The sequence below is a fragment of the Erythrolamprus reginae genome, chromosome 2 (genome assembly GCF_031021105.1).
Source record: "Erythrolamprus reginae isolate rEryReg1 chromosome 2, rEryReg1.hap1, whole genome shotgun sequence".
NCBI classification, from domain to species: domain Eukaryota; kingdom Metazoa; phylum Chordata; class Lepidosauria; order Squamata; family Dipsadidae; genus Erythrolamprus; species Erythrolamprus reginae.
The window spans coordinates 226,653,610-226,675,334 of record NC_091951.1 but is presented as its reverse complement, the minus strand read 5'-3'; the positions used below and the strand labels follow the sequence as shown (position 1 = coordinate 226,675,334).

General features: G+C 41.4%; 1 protein-coding gene across 1 annotated transcript in view; it reads left to right on the top strand.

The window, feature by feature from the left end:
• Positions 1-13,310: 13,310 nt before the first annotated feature.
• The window catches only part of HOPX (HOP homeobox), a 40,497-nt gene continuing 32,082 nt past the window's right edge, over positions 13,311-21,725 (top strand). Inside the window, exon 1 of the mRNA XM_070736181.1 lies at positions 13,311-13,363. The gene's annotated coding sequence lies outside the window, so the exon portion shown is untranslated. The remainder of the gene's footprint in view (positions 13,364-21,725) is intronic.

Below are 21,725 nucleotides of genomic sequence, written 5' to 3'. Positions count from 1 at the left end.
ACGTGGCAAATAAACCTACCAATAAGTGCTTTACCTTCAGTTCCTTGAAATTGACCGACATGTTTTAGTACAACTGGCTAGAAATTCTGGGAGCTGGATTCTGGGAGCTGGATTTGATGAATGCCACTCTAAGAGAAGCTGAAATAAATAAAAAGTAGAAAAAATCATCTTCAGCTGACTGTAGGCAACACAAGAATAATTTTATTGGCTTACCTTTCATAGCTCTTTTTGAGGCTGTCTTAAGAAAAGTCTAACTAAATTGCAACACCACCTACCACAGACAAAAACATGCAATAATTACCATGCTAATTATGATAAAAAGATACGTAAGATGTTCATTTTTCTCAATGATATTATTTGATACAATACGACAGGAATCATGTTCTTGAACACTCCACCATAAAACTTCCATTTCTATAGATACAATATGATCCAGCAGTTTTCTTTGTACATTAAAGAAACGTTAACATTTCAAGGAAGAGGACTAAAATAACTCTTTTCTTTGACTTGTCACATTTCTAGCTACATATTTTTATCTGTGCAGCAGAATATGAAATATTTAATGTTTCATTGTTCATGGAAAGCTTTGCTATTTCATTCTGCTGATTGTATACACAATAATCAGAAGTTATTGCTCTATGAAGTTTGCCCAACCTCTGTATCTGCAACAGGACTTATAAAGATTTTCAAATTCCTTTTTGCAGAAGGTTTCTTCTTGCTACCATAGAAGGTAATGAAGAGCTGGATTAAGAAAAGTCTTTCTTACACTCAGTAGATCAGAGGCAAAGGCCTCTGGTTTTTTGTATTTTGGGAGATTATCTGTTTTCCCATAGCTTTCCTTCCCCTAGGCTTATAAAATTTATGCATGGTACGCTAGTGTGTATGATTGGTTTTAATTTGTGGTGTTTTTTAAAAAGTAATTTAAATATTGGATTTGTCGTACATTGTATTGCTATTGCTGTGAGCCGCCCCGAGTCTGCGGAGAGGGGCGGCATACAAATCTGATTAAACTTAAACTTAAACTTAAACTTTCAGAGTTCTAGTGGGTAGTAAAAAACCCCCCACACATTACAAAGAACATTATATCATGAAAAATAGTTCCATGTTTCTCCAACTTTATAGAATGTAATGTCTGACAAAAGCTAGAGATGTCAGAGGAATCTATCTTGGCTTTTTGTCAAGGGTCTGCTCTGGCGAAAAATGGCGGCTCTGAAAGGCAGCTGATGTCATCCTCATGCTTGGCTAAAAATAGTTGAAATGAATCAGTCCACCCCTGGGAAAGTTGTGCAAATATGACTGTATATTTAAGAAAGTGAAAGTTCAACATACTTTGAGGACACCCTGGTTCGTAAAATCATGTTCTAGCAGTGCATCAGCCATTTCTTTCAACAGCACTGTCTTGTCATCCTGTTTTAGGTGGCAAATTCTGGAAAATTCTGGAAGTCCACACATCTTTCAGTTGCCAAGTTTGCAAAACATTGCTTTGAAACAAGGAAGGTTTGCAGGGGAAAAGCAAAGTATTCCCACCCTCTACTCACTCCTAGTCCTAACTCAATGCTCCTTCAAACTAATTACTAGTCCTATGGTTGTGGCAGTTGAAAGCAAAGCGTACAGGCCTCTTTTAGCCTTTAAATCAGTATAGCAATCCATGCTCTATACCAGGTGTTCTGTTGAGCTCTCTGGTAGAATCCTCCCGAAAATTCACAGATACAAATTTCAGACACACACATGTTTGAAAATTCAAAACAATGTTCTTTATACCGAAAATTCAAATACACTAAGCACTCTTTTTGTATAGCAAAGAGCACTCGTCTCCAAACAAACTGATAATTTGTGCAAGTCCCTTATCAGTTCTGAGATACTTAGTTTGCAGCTGTGAGGCAATTCACAGTCCTTCTTCTTTCACAAAGTGAAACACACTTTGCTCTGGTTTAGTTTCAAAGTGGGGAAAAATCAGCACACAAAGGTTGAAGTCAGCACAAAACACAATGATCAGATAATCCTCCACAATGGCCAAACCCACAGGCTGCTATTTATAGCAGCCTCACTAATTACCACAGCCCCACCCAACCACAGGTGGACTCATTTTCTTTGATAATAATCTCTCAGTTGTTGCTGCCTATGCATCGCTCTCCGCATGCGTGGCTGTATCATTAACTCTTGTTCCGAATCCAAGGAGGAGCTAGATAATTGATCTCCTTCTGAGCTGTCTGCCACACTCTCCTCCTCCCTGTCACTCATGTCTTCTTGGTCAGAGGAGCCTTCATCATCAGATTCTACCGGGAGCAAAGCAGGCCTGCAGCATGTGGATGTCTCCCCCACATCCACAGTCCTTGGGGCAGGAGCTGGGCCAAAGCTTACCACAACTCCAGGGATGTCTAATCTTGGGCAATTTTAAGACCTATGGACTTCAGTTCCCAGAGTTCTTCATGAGCATGGCTTTGTGATCCAATTATCAGGACTTTCTTCTGTTAACTGTTTCTTTAAGTTCTACCCCTCCCTAGAAGTCAAAACAGCTGAACGCTAATAGCATAGGTTTTGCTATTAGTGTTTAGTTGTTTTGACTTCTAACCAGAAGTGGATTCCTAATGGTTCTAACACTTTCTTTAGAACCATTAGTAATTTGGTGATGATGTCACAGAGCTGGTTCTATCTGTGTCTCCACGAGTGTCACTCTTATGTCCTGAGAAGCTGTTAAGGTTTCATTCCAGTCCGACCAGGAATTCAAGCAGGTAAAATCTGATTGGCTCCTGAGTTAAAGTGCTCCATATTTAAACCCCTGCCTATAGGAGGACCTGGCTGATGTTTGCTCGCTATGATTAATAAAGAACTGAAGTCACTAAACTGTCTCCTGCCTCTTTAATAGCATTAACATTTGGCGATGAAGGTGGGATGCTGAAGGGAGCAATCCAGAAGGAAGTAACAAACCATGAGGTAACAAATTCAAAGACTGAACAAAGGAAACAAGTCATCTCCATGTCGCTTTATCATCTGCTGCCCCCAGTTGATGCAGAAAATGAGACCTGGGACAGCTATAGGGCAAGATTTCGTTGTTTCCTGGGGGCAAATGATATGAAAGATATTCCTGACAACCGGAATAGAGACATGTTCCTCAGCCACTGCAGATGAAAGGTTTTCAATAGGGCTGTCACCTTAAAGGAGCCTGAAACAATAGAAAAAGTCAATTGGAGGAAATTACAAGAGGGGCTCAAGAGGCACTATGATGCGGCACCATCAAAATTTGTAAGCTGGTACAAGTTTAGTGAATGTCTGCAACAAGATGGCGAAGGCATAAAATAAAATTCAAAGTGTTGGTTATGACCTATGAAGCCCTTCATGGCACCGGACCAGATTATCTCAGGGACTGCCTTCTGCTGCACGAATCCCAGCGACCAGTTAGGTCCCACAGAGTTGGCCTTCTCCAGGTCCCGTCAACTAAACAATGTCGTTTGGTGGGACCCAGGGGAAGAGCCTTCTCTGTGGCGGCCCCGGCCCTTTGGAACCAACTCCCCCCAGAGATGAGAATTGCCCCCACCCTCCTTGCCTTTCGTAAGCTTCTTAAAACCCACCTCTGCCGTCAGGCCTGGGGGAATTGAGATATTCTTTCCCCCTAGGCCATACAATTTACGCATGCTATGTTTGTATGTATGTTTGGTTTTATAATAAGGGTTTTTTTAGTTGTTTAGTATTGGATTGTTACATGCTGTTTTTTGCCACTGTTGTTAGCTGCCCCGAGTCTGCAGAGAGGGGCGGTATACAAATCCAATAAATAAATAATAAATAAATAAATAATTTCCTGGCTGAATTGAGAAAAGCTGCAATGCATTGTAAGTTTCAAAACCTCGATGAAGCGTTACTTTTCCAGCTTGTTAGAGGGGCGTGAGACATGGGATTACAGAAAAGGCTCCTGGCTAAGGGAGATGGTATAACTAGAGCATGATAGGAAGAGATATAACCAGAGATGATGGGAAGCCAGAGCAGCAGAAACATCTAACAAGGCTGCTGAAGCATTGCGCCGGAACGGGCCGCCGAGTCCCCCGAGTCCTAACACGAGAGGTGCCAAGATGTATGAGATCCAGAGTGGAAAAGTAAGACTGTTGCAGAACCAAGTGACCACAAAGAAGATGAGGGAGAGGTGTTCTAGACGTACCGGAAAAGAGAGGCATGAAAAGCAGGGCGAGGAGTTTGTAGCAGTTGTGGGGGACACCACCCCAGGAAAACTGAAAATTTTGTGATGCTGTGTGCTGTAGGTGCGGAATATATGGCCATATCATGAGGGTCTGCAGAGCACCGGGCAGGTAAGTCAATAACTATAAAAGTCTATAGAATGTTCAAATTTATTGGTTATTTGATTGGTTTGGTACTGTAAACTAATCACACCTTGATTAACTACTTTGTTAGACTGATTATTGATATTAGTTAGTTAATTTGTCAGACACTATTTGATTATTGACAATGCCAAGGAAAAACTCAAAAAAATCCACAAACACCTACAAATTGAAGATACCTCCTCTACCAATGATGACAAAATGCTATAAATGTAATAAAAACATCAAAGAGGATGAGGAATTCAAAAACTGTTGCCTATGCACAAAGTATGCCCTCCACAACAACCGACAACTTCAAATCCCAACCAACCATTCCTAAGAGGTCTGTAAGGGGTGGGCATATGCACATCATTGTGCCTACTGTCCCTGTCTTACCGTCCTATTGTCCTCCTTTACTTACTTTGCTTATGTTTACGTTTAGACCTATATTTATTTATTTATTAGATTTGTATGCCGCCCCTCTCCGGAGACTCGGAGCGGCTCACAACAGCAAAACACAGTACAAGTCTAATGATTTAAAAAACAGTTAAAACCCTTAATATCAAACATACATCCCAAACAAACCATACATAAAATGGAAGCTACCTTGTACATGTTTGACAAACAAACAAATAAATAAACTAACCCCTCAGAGTTTTTGGAAATGGAATGGCATATAAATCAAGGTACATAAATAACATCAAGTTGCCTAAGCATTTATACCATTTCTGAGTCCGACTCACTGATTTTGAAAAATATAGCAAAAGGATTGATGAAACAGGGCCTTTTCTGTTGTGGCACCCCCACAACTGAAACAGCTTCCCAGTGAAGATATCCTTCATTTTATGAGTGCTTACTTTTCAATGAACTGGAATGAAAATTTAATTTTGGTGGATTTTCGTCAACTATTGATCTAAATAAGGCTTTGACTATAGTCGCAATTCAATATGGCTCAACAGCTGCAGGTCAAAGGAGGCAATTGAACTCGTCTAAAACAATCACGTTTTGTGCTAAACAATGCACAGACCCACAGACACAGACCCACAGACACAGACCCACACACACAGTGCACACACACATCTTGGGCTTAGCTCACTGGTTTCACTCACGCAGCAACAATTTTCAGAGACTTTAGTGCTGACAAAACCTCAATGATCTATCTTATTGATAATGCAAGCAAAATGGGGGAGAATGGTCCTTTTGCCAAATTGGGTCTCCCTCCCTCTCCCCTTTCTCTTATACACACACACCTCTATGGGGCTAACAATGCAGCAGTCACAATTATTTATATTGCCTTCACACAAAACTGGTAATTATGTGGTAACAGCGTAAGAACAACACTTACTGGATCTTCCCAGAAACCATAGTTCATATGTGCAATACTTCCTCTCACCATTAAATGAGCCTCCCAAATATTTCTGAGGGAGGAGACTTGTTCTAGCTGTCCAGAATTACTCCTAGGTAAGAGTCATGGGACTGGAATTTTGCTAGAGGACTGAACCCCGTGTTACTTAAGAAGGCATGATGGCACATGCCCTCATCTAATTGTGCCTGCCAATTTAATAGGAAACATGGCAGCGCCTGCTGTTTTACTACGACAGCAAACATTCTATGAAACCCTGCCAAATTCAAAAAAAAGTAATTCTTTAAAAGGCTTTGGCTCTATAAGCACCTTCCCAAGGAAACAGAGGCATGTAATAAAACTGTGGATTGATTCAATGTCTGTACTGCAGTGTTTTATAACAGTCCAGTATTAAATGCTGTAAAAAATTCCTTGGTATGAAAGATCCCTTTAGACAATAGCAAAGCTAAGTACTGCAGCAGTTGACAATTTTAACATCGTTTTTGGAAGAAGGAAAAAGAAAAAAGAAAAGAAAAGGTAAAAAAAGAGATACATTTACTCTTAAAACATAGAAAGGAACAACCTCTCTCTCTCTCTCTCTCTCTCTCTCTCTCTCTCTCTCTCTCTCTCTCTCCCTCTCTCTCTCTCTCTCTGTTACAAAAAAACCGCAACCTAAATTGTAGGCTTAGATCCAGGTAGATTTATAGATTTCATATGCTAATTAAACATTAGCACACGAAAATTAGGGTGGAAAAAAAAACTCTTGCTGTGACTCAGGATTTGGGAGCAAAACGGGATAAAGTAAAATGAATCAAATATAAGTACAGAACAGTCTGCTAAATCAGTCTCTGAAAATTTTCAGCCCCAAGGGGCAGATCTCAAGATAGAAAAATGTTAGGAGGCTGGGAAAAGAGATTTTTACTGTTTCCCTGATATAAATTGCATACTTTGCTTCTTGCTGCTAAAATAACATAAATCCATTTGGCTGTCAGTAAATGAATCAAGTAGCACTACAGATGGCTTGTGATCAACTGCAAAGGCAAACTGGAGCTTTAACTTGGCCGAAGGGTTTGGTTCTTAGTTGCAGAATTAAGATTTATTCCCTTTCCCATTGTTTCAGCAAAATAAACATTTGAATTTTTAATAGTAGTGCTCCACTAATAGGGATGCAATGGAAGAGGTTTGCTATTCTGCCTGGTAAACTCATCCATTTTGGCATCTTAGCCATTCTTGAGAACAGTTTGTTATCTAGAAATACCCTGGAGTTTTCAACATCCCCAGGCTTTTTGTTTTCATTGCAAGAATGGTACAGCAATCATTCTGTTGATCTTTCTTTACACTCATAACCATGGATGTTACACAAGAATTTCCAGGACCTGCTTTGTATCTGTGACAAATCTCAGATGCTAGAACAGAGGTCTTCAAACTTGGCAACTTTAAGACTTGTGTATTTCAACTCCCAGAATTCTCCAGCCATCTATTCTGGCTGGAGAATTCTGGGAGTTGAAATACACAAGTTTTAAAGTTGCCAGGATTGGGGACTCCTATGCTAGAGTATTACTTATATAAGCATGTAGCCATCAGCAGGTGGGCAAAGGCCCAGTTCATCTACAGGAAGATTATTTGCTTCACTGGTAAGCACAATCCAAGTCTCGGGATGATGCTGGATCCGGAGTAGCATCTGTCCAATTTTATTTTCATTAGATACATCAGGCTAGAATTCAAAAATAGTGAGCCATAGAACAGAACAGGACAGAACAGAATACAGTGATCCCCCGCTCGTTGCGAGGGTTCCGTTCCAGGACCCCCCGCAACGAGCGGGTTTTCGCGAAGTAGCGCTGCGGAAGTAAAAACACCATCTGCGCATGTGCAGATGGTGTTTTTACTCCCACAGCGCTAGCGAGGAGCCGAAGATTGGGGGCGGCGCGGCTGTTTGCCGCCAGCATGGAGGGCTTCCTAGCAGCCCCCCAAACCCGGGTTGGGGGTCCGGGGGGCGCTGGCTCTCGGCGCTTTCGAGCTGAGTCCGGGAGCGAATTCGCTCCCGGACTCAGCTCAAAAGCGCCGATAGCAAGCGGCAAGGAACGGCTTGTCCACGCCGTTCATTCTCGCCGCTTTCGAGCTGAGTCCGGGAGCGAATTCGCTCCCGGACTCAGCTCGAAAGCGCCGAGAACGAACGGCGTGGACAAGCCGTTCCTTGCCGCTTGCTATCGGCGCTTTTGAGCTGAGTCCGGGAGCGAATTCACTCCCGGACTCAGCTCGAAAGCGCCGATAGCAAGCGGCAAGGAACGGCTTGTCCACGCCGTTCATTCTCGCCGCTTTCGAGCTGAGTCCGGGAGCGAATTCGCTCCCGGACTCAGCTCGAAAGCGGCGAGAATGAACGGCGTGGGCGGGCGAAGGGCGGGCGGCAGCGAGGAGTTTGCGTGGGCGGTGGGGAAAATCCTCGCTGACGCCAGCAAGAGGGGGAAGACTCAGGGAAGCCGCCCAGCAGCTGATCTCCCGGTTGCCATCTACGCATGCGTGCCCATAGAAAAAACGGGCACGCATGCGTAGATGGTATTTTGACTTCCGGGTTGAAAAATAGCGAACTACCCTGTTCGCAATGGTTGGGGACGCAATAAACGGGGGATCACTGTATGTTTGTTTGTTTGTTTGTTTGTTTGTTTGTTTGTTTGTTTATTGTTAGAGTTGGAAGGGACCATGCGGATCATCAAGTCCAACCCCCTGCCTAAGAGGAACCCTATAGCATCCTAGCCAAATGGCAGTCCAATTTCCTAATAGAATTCTTTATTGGCCAAGTGTGATTGGACACACAAGGAATTTGTCTTTGATGCATATGCACTCAGTGTACATAAAAGAAAAGATAACATTTGTCAAGAATCATGAGGTACAACACTAAATGATTGTCATAGGATACAAATAAGCAGTCAGAAAACAATGAATATTAATATAAATCATATGAATACAAGCAACAAGTTACAGTCATACAGTCATAAGTGGGAGAAGATGGGTGATAGGAATGATGAAAAGACGAATAGCAATGGTAATGCAGCCTTAGAGAATAGTTTGATGAGTTGAGGGAATTATTTGTTTAGCAGAGTGATGGGAGAAAACTGTTCTTGTGTGTAATTGTTCTGGTGTTCAGTGCTCTATAGTGTCGTTTTTGAGGATAGGAATTACAGCAGTTTGTGTCCAGAATGTGAGGTGTCTGTAAATATTTGAGTCTTTGGAGAGGGGCAGCATACAAATCTAATAAACTATAACTATAACTATTTTCACAGCGCTCTTTTTGACTCGTGCAGTATACAGGTCCTCAATGGAAGGCAGGTTGGTAGCAATTGTTTTTTCTATGGTTCTGATTATGCTCTGAAGTCTGTGCCGGTCTTGTTGGGTTTCAGAACCGAACTAGACAGTTATAGAGGTGCAGATGACAGACTCAATAATTCTTCTGTAGAATTGTATCATCAGCTCCTTGGGCAGTTTGAGCTCCCAGAATTGGCAAAGAAAGAACATTCTTTATTGTGCTTTTTTGAGAGATCCAAGGGTGCTTTATGAGAGGCTGGGAACTAGAATTAGGAAAATATTTATTTATCATGTAGAAAATACAGTAGTCCCTCACTATATCGCGCTTCACCCACCACGGCTTCACTTCATCGCGGGTTATGAAGTCAGCGTTGGCACAGATACGGCGCTTAGAAGTTTGGAAGGGCAGGACAAGCCAACCAGCCTGCGGCTGGGCGAATGATGAGCGGGGCGGGGACTAAGCTCCGGCGGAGGCCCGACCCCTCGTTCAACCCGCCTCGCCAGTGCCGAGAAGGCAGTCTTTGGAGGCGCGCTTAGTGGTTGGCGGCGGCGGCGGTGTGCTTGGGGTTGTAGAAAGAGCTGGGAAGGAGGAGAAATTCCCCATCGCGGATTTCACCTATCGCGGCCGGATCTGGAACGTAACACCAGCGATAGGTGAGGGACTACTGTACTGTCTTCTCCATTTCATCCAAAGCTGCACAGGGCTTTATCTCCTATTGCCTTGGGCTGTCTGCATCTCTAGCAAATACAGCAGCCGTTGCCGCCTGGCCTATGGTGATATCCACTTCAGTGCCATGGTTTCCTGTTTCCTTCTGAAGCCCTGTATGTTCTGTGTTGCTTCAAAAATACAGCAACATGCAGAAATGTTTGCAGCCTAACTGCACTGGAAAAGAAAAAGGCACCACCAACTCTTTAGAAGAAAACCAAGGCAAAGGGGTTCGTTTCTGCAGCCCTGGCGTGGGAAAACTGACAAAGTGAGGCCCATTTGATCATAATTTCCAGCCTTTGTGTTATTTATTTATTTTTATTTATTTATTTTGTCAAACATGTACAAGATATCAGGTATTGGTATAAACATAAACATTAGCAAAATAGCTACAGGTAAATTAGGCAATAGGATGGTAAGACAGGGCCGGTAGGCACAACGGTGCACTTTATACATATTTCCTTTAAAAAAAAAAAACCTATTAATTTTCATAAAAATGACAAACAAATATACACACATTTAACATATAATTGGGGTTACAATTACCCCACTTATCTTTAGAAGTCTATTTTAATACAGAAAAAGAATAAATTAACAATTCATCAAATCAACATACTAATTCAAGTGAAAAGAAGAATTTTGTTTTATGTAATTCAAGTGTTATAGCAAAAAAAATAAAAAGAGAAAAATTGTTCTAATATTTTTAAAGCTTTCCATATCATTTAAATTTTATTTTTCTTTTTGTTTATCCATAAATAAACTTTGTTCCATATAATATAAAATTCTGATTCTTCTTGATTGTTCAACCGTCTTTTCATCATATCAATTTCTGCACAATCTAAAAATTTATTTGTTACCTCATCTTCCTTGGGAACTTTATGCATATTTCCATATAATAATAGAGAACTTTTGACTGATTGGAACATATGGAAAAACAAATGATGTGGCATTGAAAGATCTGCTTGACCATTCTCCTGAGCCTGGACTTCAGCCTATCTCTGATAAATAAATAAATTAAATAATGATTTCTTTAAATAATACTTTCTAAGTGAAATAAGTGGCTTGAATATACTGAATATACACTGCTCAAAAAAATAAACAGAACACTTAAACAACATGATATAACTCCAAGTAAATCAAACTTTGTGAAATCAAACTGTCCACTTAGGAAGCAACACAGATTGACAATCAATTTCACATGTTGTCAGCACATTCAACTTTGTACAGAACAAAGTATTCAATGGGAATATTTCATTCATTCAGACCTAGGGTGTGTTATTTGAGTGTTTCCTTTATTTTTTCTTTTGAGCAGTGTATATTGACTATAATCTTTGGGCCTCCAGATACGTTATTCATTGTTCAGCAGCTGCCCAAACTCTCAGCTCTAAAAGCTGCAGCTCAGTTGGAAGTTCTTGTTTGCAGCAGGAGGTGGAGATTTAACACCTCACCATCTCTACGGAGGTCTTCCATGCCCGAAACCTTGAAGGACTTTCCCAGGCAACTTTGGAAAGTGGTGGAATGGAAACTGTGGCATAAAATAACGGAGTTTCCGGACGCCTAGCAAAGCTTCCAGACTCTGTATCAAAATTGTGTCCCGTCCCATCCCATCCCATGTGAAATGGAAGCCAGTGTTCTGAAGCAGCCTACTTTCCACCTTGCCTGTCCTTCCTCAACCTTGAGGGAGTGGGACCAGTTGGGAGTTGGGCCTTCCCCCTGCCCAACACAGAAGGGCCTCCAACCCCCAAGACTTTACCCTTAGAACTTTTTCTGACAACCGTTTATTTTTGGCGGCAATCTAAACCTAGCCGCGTCTTAACCAATCAGTGATTTTCCCTTTATTTCTTTTAAAGGAACATAACACACAGTATATAAGAATGTTTACCCATGTTGTGTGGCTGTATTACTATTATCCTTTTCATCTTTACTACTATATTACTATGTTGGCATCTTATGATTATATTATTTTATTGTGTTAATGTACACCGAGAGCTCATGCACAGAGACAAATTCCTTGTGTGTCCAATCACACTTGGCCAATAAAGTTCTTCTCTTCTCTTCTTGTGTAATTTAGTGTCTACATAGCCAAGAAGGCTTCAAGAGTTGTAAACCTAATCCTACGTAGCTTCTGCTCTGGCAATCTCACACTACTTACCAGAGCTTACAAAATGTTTGCCAGACCCATCCTCGAATACAGCTCATCCGTTTGGAACCCATATCGCATCTCAGACATCAACACCCTTGAAAATGTCCAAAGACATTTGGACACTCCTCCACTCAAAACAGAATTCCCTAGACTCTCAATCCTGGGTCTAGAAAGCCTAGAACTAAGACGCCTTAAACAAGATCTAAGTATTGCCCACAAGATCATATGCTGCAACGTCCTGCCTGTCGGCGACTACTTCAGCTTCAACCACAACAACACAAGAGCACACAACAGATTTAAACTTAATATTAACCGCTCCAAACTTGACTGTAAAAAATATTACTTCAGTAACCAAGTTGTCGAAGCGTGGAACTCATTACCGGACTCCACAGTGTCATCCCCAAACCCCCAGCACTTTACCCTTAGATTATCCACGGTTGACCTATCCAGATTCCTAAGAGGTCAGTAAGGGGCGAGTGCAAGTGCACTAGAGTGCCTTCCGTCCCCTGTCCTATTCCTCTCCTATATCTCCTATACCTTTCTTCTATTCCTATATCTCTTCTTCTATTTCTTCGTTGATATGTTCTATTACTATATCTTCTTTTCTATTATTTCTTAAATATATTTTACTATGAGTATCTCCTCTATAACCATCATCATGTATTTTACTATGTGTATATAGATATATACCCACTAAACCCCTCATTGTGTATTGGACTAAATAAATAAGTAAGTAAGTAAGTAAATAAGTAAATAAGTAAATAAGTAAATAAGTAAATAAGTAAATAAGTAAATAAGTAAATAAGTAAATAAGTAAACAAACAAACAAACAAACAAATAAATAAATTTAATAAATTCTGAGCAAACGACCCTGCCCAGATCCTGGGTGTAGACGAACTGAGTCCCTTTGCGTCTATCGGAATCGAAGTTGCAGCAGACATGTGCCTCCCTTCTCTCTGACTTTGGCAAGCGAACGTTCTATCCCCAAAGGGAAGTGACTTGTGGTTTCGTGGGGCAACTGGCAGGATGACACCGACAGTGGCAGAAGTCCAACTCCTGATAAGGATTTCAGCAGCAGCGAGAGACTCTTGGAAGGATTGCAGCATCTCTGCTTTCGGGGAGTGGAGCCCAAAATCTGTCCCTGCTCCTCCTCCCTCCCCCCTGCTTTATGCTTGCTCTTTCATCCGTTCCAAAGCGAGCCTGCTTCATTGCAGGGAAAGAGCGAGGGAACTGCAGCTCACTTCAGCAGACCGATTTGGAGATAGATAGATATTTTCCAGCACATGCAAGCTGACTGCCAAACCTGAATTGCCAGCAGGGAAAGGGACTAAGCAACTGCTTTAAGTTTCAGCCTGCCTGTGGTGCAGGTTTTTCAAGTCACACATATACACACACCTGCCTGTCACACGCGCGCACACACTTTCTCTCTCTCATTCACTCACTCACTCTCTCATTCATACACACTCTCACACATCTAGGGATAAAGGTGCTGCCTCCTGCCTCTGTAGGGAGCTTCCTCAAGAATCTTGACTGTCCAGAAGAAGATCTCCTGATCTGAGGACCAGGTAAGTACCAGACTGAGCAAAAGACCTTGGAGACCTGAACCCAGATTATCTCTGCTCCTGCTTCTCCAATGCAGCTGGTGCTTGGGCACCTTTATGTAGAAAGATCCAGGAAAGGAAGCAAGTTTAAAGGTTTCAAACCATGTGTCCTTAAGAGCAGGGATTGTCCACTTTTGCTGCTGCTGCTGTTGATCTTTTTTAAATGTAAAGGTCAACACCAGGCTTTTAAAACAAAGCCTGATGTTGTTGACCTTTTTAAAATAAAGCCTCCCAGAATAGCAAAAAGCCAAAGCAGATTTTATTCCAACATCTTTGCCAGTTCAATTTTTGGCAATGGGTGAAGAAGGAATGCAGGAAAAAGGAGAGCAAACAGCAGAGACAGGGAGAGGTATGGGACACACTTGTGGATGTTTTTATGGAAGTGAGGGTTTTGGGTAGGGCTTGCTCTATCGTGTGTGTGTGTTTAGTGTCTAATGTATTTTAGGATTGACATGAAAAGTATTCATGTGATTTTATATACTAGGAAATTGTGTATCTTTGATATTTGCAAGGCAAACTAGTTCAGACCTCAAAAAAGGAAATGCCTATTTCAAAATAGGGATTTTTATTTTTTAATTCAAAGATGTCAAGGGTCTTGTTTTCAACCAGTTATATTTGAGTGGTAAAATTAGAACTCGGACATTGCATTGTTCCAGAATTCCATTTATTGTTCTCTATTCTCCTGGCAACTTCAGGGGAGCCCTTCACCCTGAAGAAAAGAACCAGGGATGGGTTCTACCACTGAAGGGCTACCAAAATATTTACTACCACACTGTGGGCGTGGCTTATGCAGGACGCCCTGCATTTTCTTTCAACATCTTTCAGTGCACATTGGGTGCTCTGGGGTGGAGCTCCATTTTCGCTACTCCACTATGTTGTCCCCAGTGAAGGGCTACCAAAACTTTTACTACCACACTGTGGGCGTGGCTTATGCATTTTCTTTCAACATTTTTCAGTGTAAATTGGGTGTTCAGGGGTGGAGCTCCATTTTTGACACCACACTGCATTCCCTCCCCCGTCCAGGTAGTAGCCTACTCCTGGGTTCTGCTTACCTTCCCTACTGGTTTGCATTGTGATGGAAGTGCATATTTTGCACATGTACGTATCGCTTAGAAATGATCCTCTGCACATACACAGAAGCCTTTTTTCATGCACAAATGGTGTGTGTGTGTGTGTGTGTTTGTAATCTGCAGTGACTGGAGACTGGTTCAGGAGCGTGGACTGCCAGTCATTGCTGCCAGTTTGGCGAGCAGCACCAAATTTCTGCTACCGGTTCTAAAGTACCGACCCAAACCGGCAGCAATCCACCCCTGGAAAGAACCTGTAAACCTGGTGATGTCATTAGTCACAAAGGGTTCATTTATGAAGAATCCATTGAGATGGGTGGTGAGTTAGGAAAGCAAATGGGTAGGATTTTGTAGTACAGTGTTCCCTCGATTTTCGCAGGTTCGAACTTCGCAAATAGCCTATACCACAGGTTTTCAAAAAATATTAATTAAAAAATACTTCGCAGGTTTTTTTCTATACCACAGTTTTTCCCGCCCGATGATGTCATATGTCATCGCCAAACTAATAATTTTTGCAAACAAATAACAACAACAAAAATTGTTAATAAATAATTATGTTTATAAATATCAGGATCACTAAGTGTCTTATTCAATGGTGAGTACCAGTAATAACGGTGAGTAAATGGTTGTTAAGGGAATGGGAAATGGTAATTTAGGGGTTTAAAGTGTTAAGGGATGGCTTGTGATACTGTCCATAGCCAAAAATAGTGTATTTACTTCCTCATCTCTACTTCGTGGAAATTCGACTTTCGCGGGCGGTCTCGGAACGCATTCCCCGCAAAAATCGAGGGAACACTGTATAGGTTTTTTTTTGTTGGGGTACAGTTTGTCCTGACTCTGCTGACCTCCAGTTCTTCTGGATGGCTTTTTTTTTTTTGTAAACAAACTAGGGTAGTGCCATAAGGATCTTTAATTACTATCATTGCATTTTTCCAACACGAAAGTAATGAAGATCCTGTGTTATGATTGTCTTTTATTTTTAGTATATTTTTGTAAGGGCTAATTTATCTTGTACACTACATGATAATTGTAAGTTTGTTGGAACTTAAATCTCATATGAATCCTGCCCCATCCCTTCCACAATGCAGGAATTGTAATAATATTTGTAATAACAACAGAGTTGGAAGGGACTTTGGAGGATGTCTAGTCCAACTCCCTACTTAGGCAGGAAACCCTACACTACTTCAGTCAGATTGTAATCTAACATCATCTTAAAAACTTCCAGTGTTGGAGCATTCGCAACCTTTCCCTCTTTCAGGCTGTTCCATTGATTAATTGTTCTAACTTTCAGGAAATTTCTCCTTAGTTCTAAGTTATTTCTCTCCTTGTTTAGTTTCCACCCATTGTTTCTTGTTCTACCCTAAGGTGTTTTTGGTTGACTCTTTCTTCTTTGTGGTAACCCCTGAGATATTGGAACACTGCTATCACGTCTTCCTGGTCCTTCTTTTCATTAAACTAGCCATGCCCAGCTCCTGCAACCATTCTTCATATGTTTTAGCCTCCAGTTCTCTTATCATCTTTGTTGCTCTTCTCTGCACTCTTTCTAGAGTCTCAACATCCTTTTTGCATCGTGGTGACCAAAACTGAATGCAGTATTCCAAGGGTGGCCTTACCAAGACCTTATAAAGACACACATTTTACTTAGGATTAGCCACCAATCATCAAATGCCCTTAAGTAAGCAAGCACCTCCATGTTGTAGGTGATTCAAAACCTTCAGCATGCAGAAAGAACTGATTTTGCTATCCTTTTCAGTGCTTTCTGAAAGAAAAGAGGGAATCTCCCATAAATTGTACAGTAAGAAATGTCATGCAATAGTAATGTGGCAGAAATTGATGTATCTCTGTAATGCTTTTCATAATGATAATCTTGCCAGAAGTTTGGTCTGCGAAGACTGACAAAGCAAGAAATAAACAGAGGCTAAGAATAGCAATTGAAGCTATGAGTTACAGCCTGATCCACAGAGATTAAAATATTGTGATGATTGCTGTAAGAGGGCAGATGTTAGAGAAAGTGGCCTTATTCAGGCATGCCCAGGTCCACTCCTGATTCTGGGAAGAAGAAAAGAGAGGGCATCTCAGGACAGTTTTGCTTCCTATGTAAATTAGAATCCTCCCATTGTTTCTGCTGAATAGGAACGGGCTAAATACATGCCAGTCAAATGGGTTCTTTGACCAGCAATATTTGTTGAAGGCTCTAATCCCTGTCCCAAGCTGTGACCCAAAAGTGAAACTTAAGACAAGAATTACTAAGGAAAACAGTGGGCACCAGAGCAGTATACAGAGATTTCTGCAAATATAGTTGGAGAGGATTCAGAATAACAGAATGACTACTTCAGCTTCAACCGCAACAACACAAGAGCACGCAACAGATTCAAACTTAATATTAACCGCTCCAAACTTGACTGTAAAAAATATCACTTTAACAATCGAGTTGTCGAAGCATGGAACTCATTACCAGACTCAATAGTATCAACCCCTAACCCCCAACATTTCTCCCTTAGACTATCCACAATTGGCCTCTCCAGGTTCCTAAGAGGTCAGTAAGGGGCGTACATAAGTGCACTAGTGTGCCTTTCGTCCCCTGTCCAATTGTCTTTCCTTTATCTCATATCTCATATATATTTTTTTCCTTTCATATATCTTCTCTATTTTATATTTTTCTTTATATATATATTACCTCATGTCTATTCTCCTCTATATGTATTGTGTATTGGACAAAATAAGCAAATAAATAAATAAAAATAAGAATAACAGAATACAGAATAACGGAGTTGGAAGGGATCTTGGAGCTTTTCTAGTTCAATTCCCTTCTCAGGCAGGAGACCCTATGGCAGACCTATGGCACGCGTGCCAAAGCTGGCACACGGAGCCACATCTGAAGTCATGTGAGGTGTTGCCTGTGTCAGCTCCAGCGCTCAGGTGGTGCATTGGCCACCTAATTTTTTGCCTTCTTTTTGACCATTTTCACTCTCCCAGGTGAAAGCCTCCTGAAACCTGGGAATGGCGAAAAATGGTCCAATGTCCCAACCAAAAGTTCTACAGAGGAATCATTGAGTCTGTCATCTGCACCTCTATAACTGTCTGGTTTGGTTCTGCAACCCAACAAGACAGGGACAGACTTCAGAGGATAATCAGAACTGCAGAAAAAAACAATTGCTATCAACCTGACTTCTATCGAGAACCTGTATACTGCACGAGTCAAAAAGAGGGCTGTGGAAATATTTACAGACACCTCACATCCTGGACACAAACTGTTTCAACTCCTACCCTCAAAACGACGCTATAGAGCACTGCACACCAGAACAACTAGACACAAGAACTGCCAACACTCTGCTAAACAAATAATACACTCAATACTATCAAACCTATTTACTAAGGGTACACTACTATTAATCTTCTCATCATTCCCATCACGCATCTCCTCCCACAGTCATTACTGTATGACTGTAACTTTGTTGCTTGCATCCTTACGATTTATATTGACTGGTTCCTAATATGATTTCATTGCTTATTTGTACCAGGACTCTCATTAAGTGTTGTACCTTTGATTCTTGATGAATGTATCTTTTCTTTTATGTACACTGAGAGAATATGCACCAAGACAAATTCCTTGTGTGTCCAATCACACTTGGCCAATAAAAAATTATGTTCTGTTCTGTTCTTTAAAACCTCCAGTGATAGAGCACCAACATCTTTCAGCTGTGGCGAGGGGGACGTTTGCCCAGCTTCGCCTGGTGCACCAGTTGCGGCCCTATCTGGATCGGGAGTCACTGCTCACAGTCACTCATGCCCTCATGACCTCGAGGCTCGACTGCTGTAATGCTCTCTACATGGCGCTATCTTAGAAGAATGTTCGGAAACTTCAGATCGTGCAGAATGCAGCTGCGAGAGCAATCATGGGCTTCCCAAGGTATGCCCATGTTACTCCAGCACTCCACAGTCTGCATTGGTTGCCGATCAGTTTCCAGTCACAATTCACAAAGCCCTTCATGGCATCGGACCAGAATATCTCCGGGACCGCCTTCTGCCACACGAATCCCAGCGACCAGTTAGGTCCCACAGAGTTAGCCTCCTCTGTGTCCCGTCGACTAAACAATGTCGTCTGGTGGGACCCAGGGGAAGAGCCTTCTCTGTGGTGGCTCCGACCCTCTGGAACCAGCTCCCCCCAGAGATTAGGATTGCCCCCACCCTCCTTGCCTTTCGGAAACTCCTCAAAACCCACCTCTGCCATCAGGCATGGGGGAATTGAAACATCTCCCCCTTGCCCATGTAATTTTTGTGTATGATTCAATTGTGTGCTTGTTTTTTTATATATTGGGGTTTCTTTTGGATTTTTTAACCTAAAACTGTAATATTAGATTTGTTACTATGTATTTTTTTTTTACCATTGTTGTGAGCCGCCCCGAGTCTACGGAGAGGGGCGGCATATAAATCCAATAAATCTAATCTAATCTAATCTAACAACTTTTGGAAGCATGTTGTTCCACTGATTAATTGTTCTGTCAGGAAATTTTTCCTTAGTTTTAGGTTACTTCTCTCCTTGGTTAATTTCCATCCATTGCTTCTTGTGCTGCCTTCGGGTGATTTGGAGAATAGTCTGACCCCCTTCTTCTATGTGGCTTAGGTACTGGAACAATGCTACCCTGTCACCCCTAATCCTTCTTTTCATTGGACGAGACATACTTAATTCCTGTAACCATTCTTCATATATTTTATGAACTGAATGTCTTATTTCAAAATTGTCTTGCTGGGTGGATATGACAGGAGGCCAGACTGGAGCTGTAAAATTTCAGAAGACACTATCTGGCAACTCCCTAGTTATTATCCTAATTTTGGCAGCCCAGATCGGTGAGTTCTAGCCGGTGCTGATTGTAGCTGAAGATCCGGCTTCAGAGCCCCCTTCAGAGTTGTCACTAACATGTATATCAGAGAACTATATATAGTTTTCCTGATATACTCAGCCTTCCTTCTCCCTTTATCACAATCTTATATAACTGTTGATTGTAACCATGACTTTGCTAGAGCTGAAACACATTAGGGGGGGTGAATGTATAATGCTGAGAGTGTAGAGCACTTATAGGGCTGAAATCTATGGCTAATTCCAAGCCTTCTCCCGCAAACACGTACAGCCATAGGCTATTTTCTGCCACAGTTGCAAAAATAATAATATTGTACACTTATTTCAGGGGAGCTGGAGGATTGCCTTCCAACTTGTCTGCATTTCCTTTTAAGAGCCCTTGATTTCTTTTTCTTTTTTAAAATAATTTTTATTGAATATAAATATTTAAAAAGACATTTAAAACATTACAATGCAATACAATATTTGGGCTTCCCCAAATATGCCCATGTTACACCAACACTCCGCAGTCTGCATTGGTTGCCGATCAGTTTCTGGTCACAATTCAAAGTGTTGGTTATGACCTATAAAGCCCTTCATGGCACCGGACCAGATTATCTCAGGGACCGCGTTCTGCTGCACGAATCCCAGCGACCGGTTAGGTTCCGCAGAGTGGGCCTTCTCCGGGTCCCGTCAACTAAACAATGTCATTTGGCGGAACCCAGGGGAAGAGCCTTCTCTGTGGCAGCCCCGGCCCTTTGGAACCAACTCCCCCCAGAGATTAGAATTGCCCCCACCCTCCTCGCCTTTTGTAAGCTTCTTAAAACCCACCTCTGCCATCAGGCATGGGGGAACTGAGATATTCTTTCCCCCTAGGCCTTACAATTTACGCATGGTATGTTTGTATATATGTTTGGTTTTATAATAAGGGTTTTTTTAGTTGTTTAGTATTGTATTGTTACATGCTGTTTTTTTATCACTGTTGTTAGCCACCCCAAGTCTACGGAGAGGGGCGGCATACAAATCCAATAAATAAATAAATAAATAAATAAATAAATAAATAAATAAATAAAATAATACAAACTTAAGGCAGTACAACACAAATGGAAAAACATAAAACACATAAAAACGTTCATAACACTTTTTTGTACGGTAAATTGCTTTGATGCCACACTTCCATAAACTGTATATGCATGTATGTTAAACTGTATTTCTTTTACAGAACCCTTATTTCTTGTCCCCCGCCCCAATGCAGTAAACAAAAAGATCACCTTCTGGTCTAGATAATGTTGACCTTCAGTTGTTAGTGGTAATATCTTGGTTGGAGATTTGCTGGCTTTTCAGGAAGTTAATTTCGCATTTTCCAAAATACTTGTGTCTATGTGGGTGCTTGAGAAGATAGACAAAGAGAGACAGGGTGATATCTCCTCATGTTGTCTCATTGCGTGACCTCTCTGTCTATTATTAGCGTTAGAAGAGATATTATGCTGCCTGAACAGAACAGAATGATTTAAACCAGTTGTTATGTGTAGAGTCCTCAAACAAGACTCATATGGCTTATATAAGCTGTAGAGCAGATGTCTTCAAACTTGGCAGCTTTGAGACTTATGGACTTTAATTCATAGCTGGCTGGAGAATTCTGGGAGTTGAAGTCCACTAGTCCTAAAGTTGCCAAGGTTGGGGATCCCTGCTGTAGGGCAACTGCAGGAGGACAGCTGCATGCTGGAGGAAGGTTTTGGGTTGTCTAAACCAAATTGTTTCCTGCTGTACAGGTCGTCCTTGAATTCCGAACACAAGTGAGCCTAAGTAAATAGTTGTTAAGTTAATAACATGGTTGTTAAATGAATTTGGCTTCCCTCTTGGCTTTGTTTGTGAGAAGGTTTATCCTGAAACAATGCAACCATCATTGTCTCTCCTTATCTCATTTATCTTTTCTTCCTTTCAAATATGTTCACCTATACTTTTATATCTTTTCTTCGATTCTTTTCTTTACTTATATTATTACATATCTTTCTCTTCAATGTGTATTATGTATTGGACAAAATAAATAAATAAATAAATAAATAAATCACAAATCCATCCATCTACAGCAGTGTTTTTCAACCAGTGTGCCGTGGCACACTAGTGTGCCGTGAGACATGGTCAGGTGTGCCGCGAAGCTCAGAGAGAGAAAGAAAGCAAGAGAGAGAGAGAGAAAGCAGAGAAAGAGCGAGAGAGAGAAAGAGAACAAGAGAGAGAGAGAAAGCAAGAGAGAGAGAAAGAGAACAAGAGAAAGAAAGCAAGAGAGAGAGAAAGAGAGAAAGAAAGCAATAGAGAGAGAGAAAGAGGGAGGGAAGGAGAGAGAGAGAAAGATATAGAGAGAGGTACGGAGGGAGAGATAAAGAGAGCAAAAAAGAGGAAGGAAGAGAAAGAAAGAGGGATG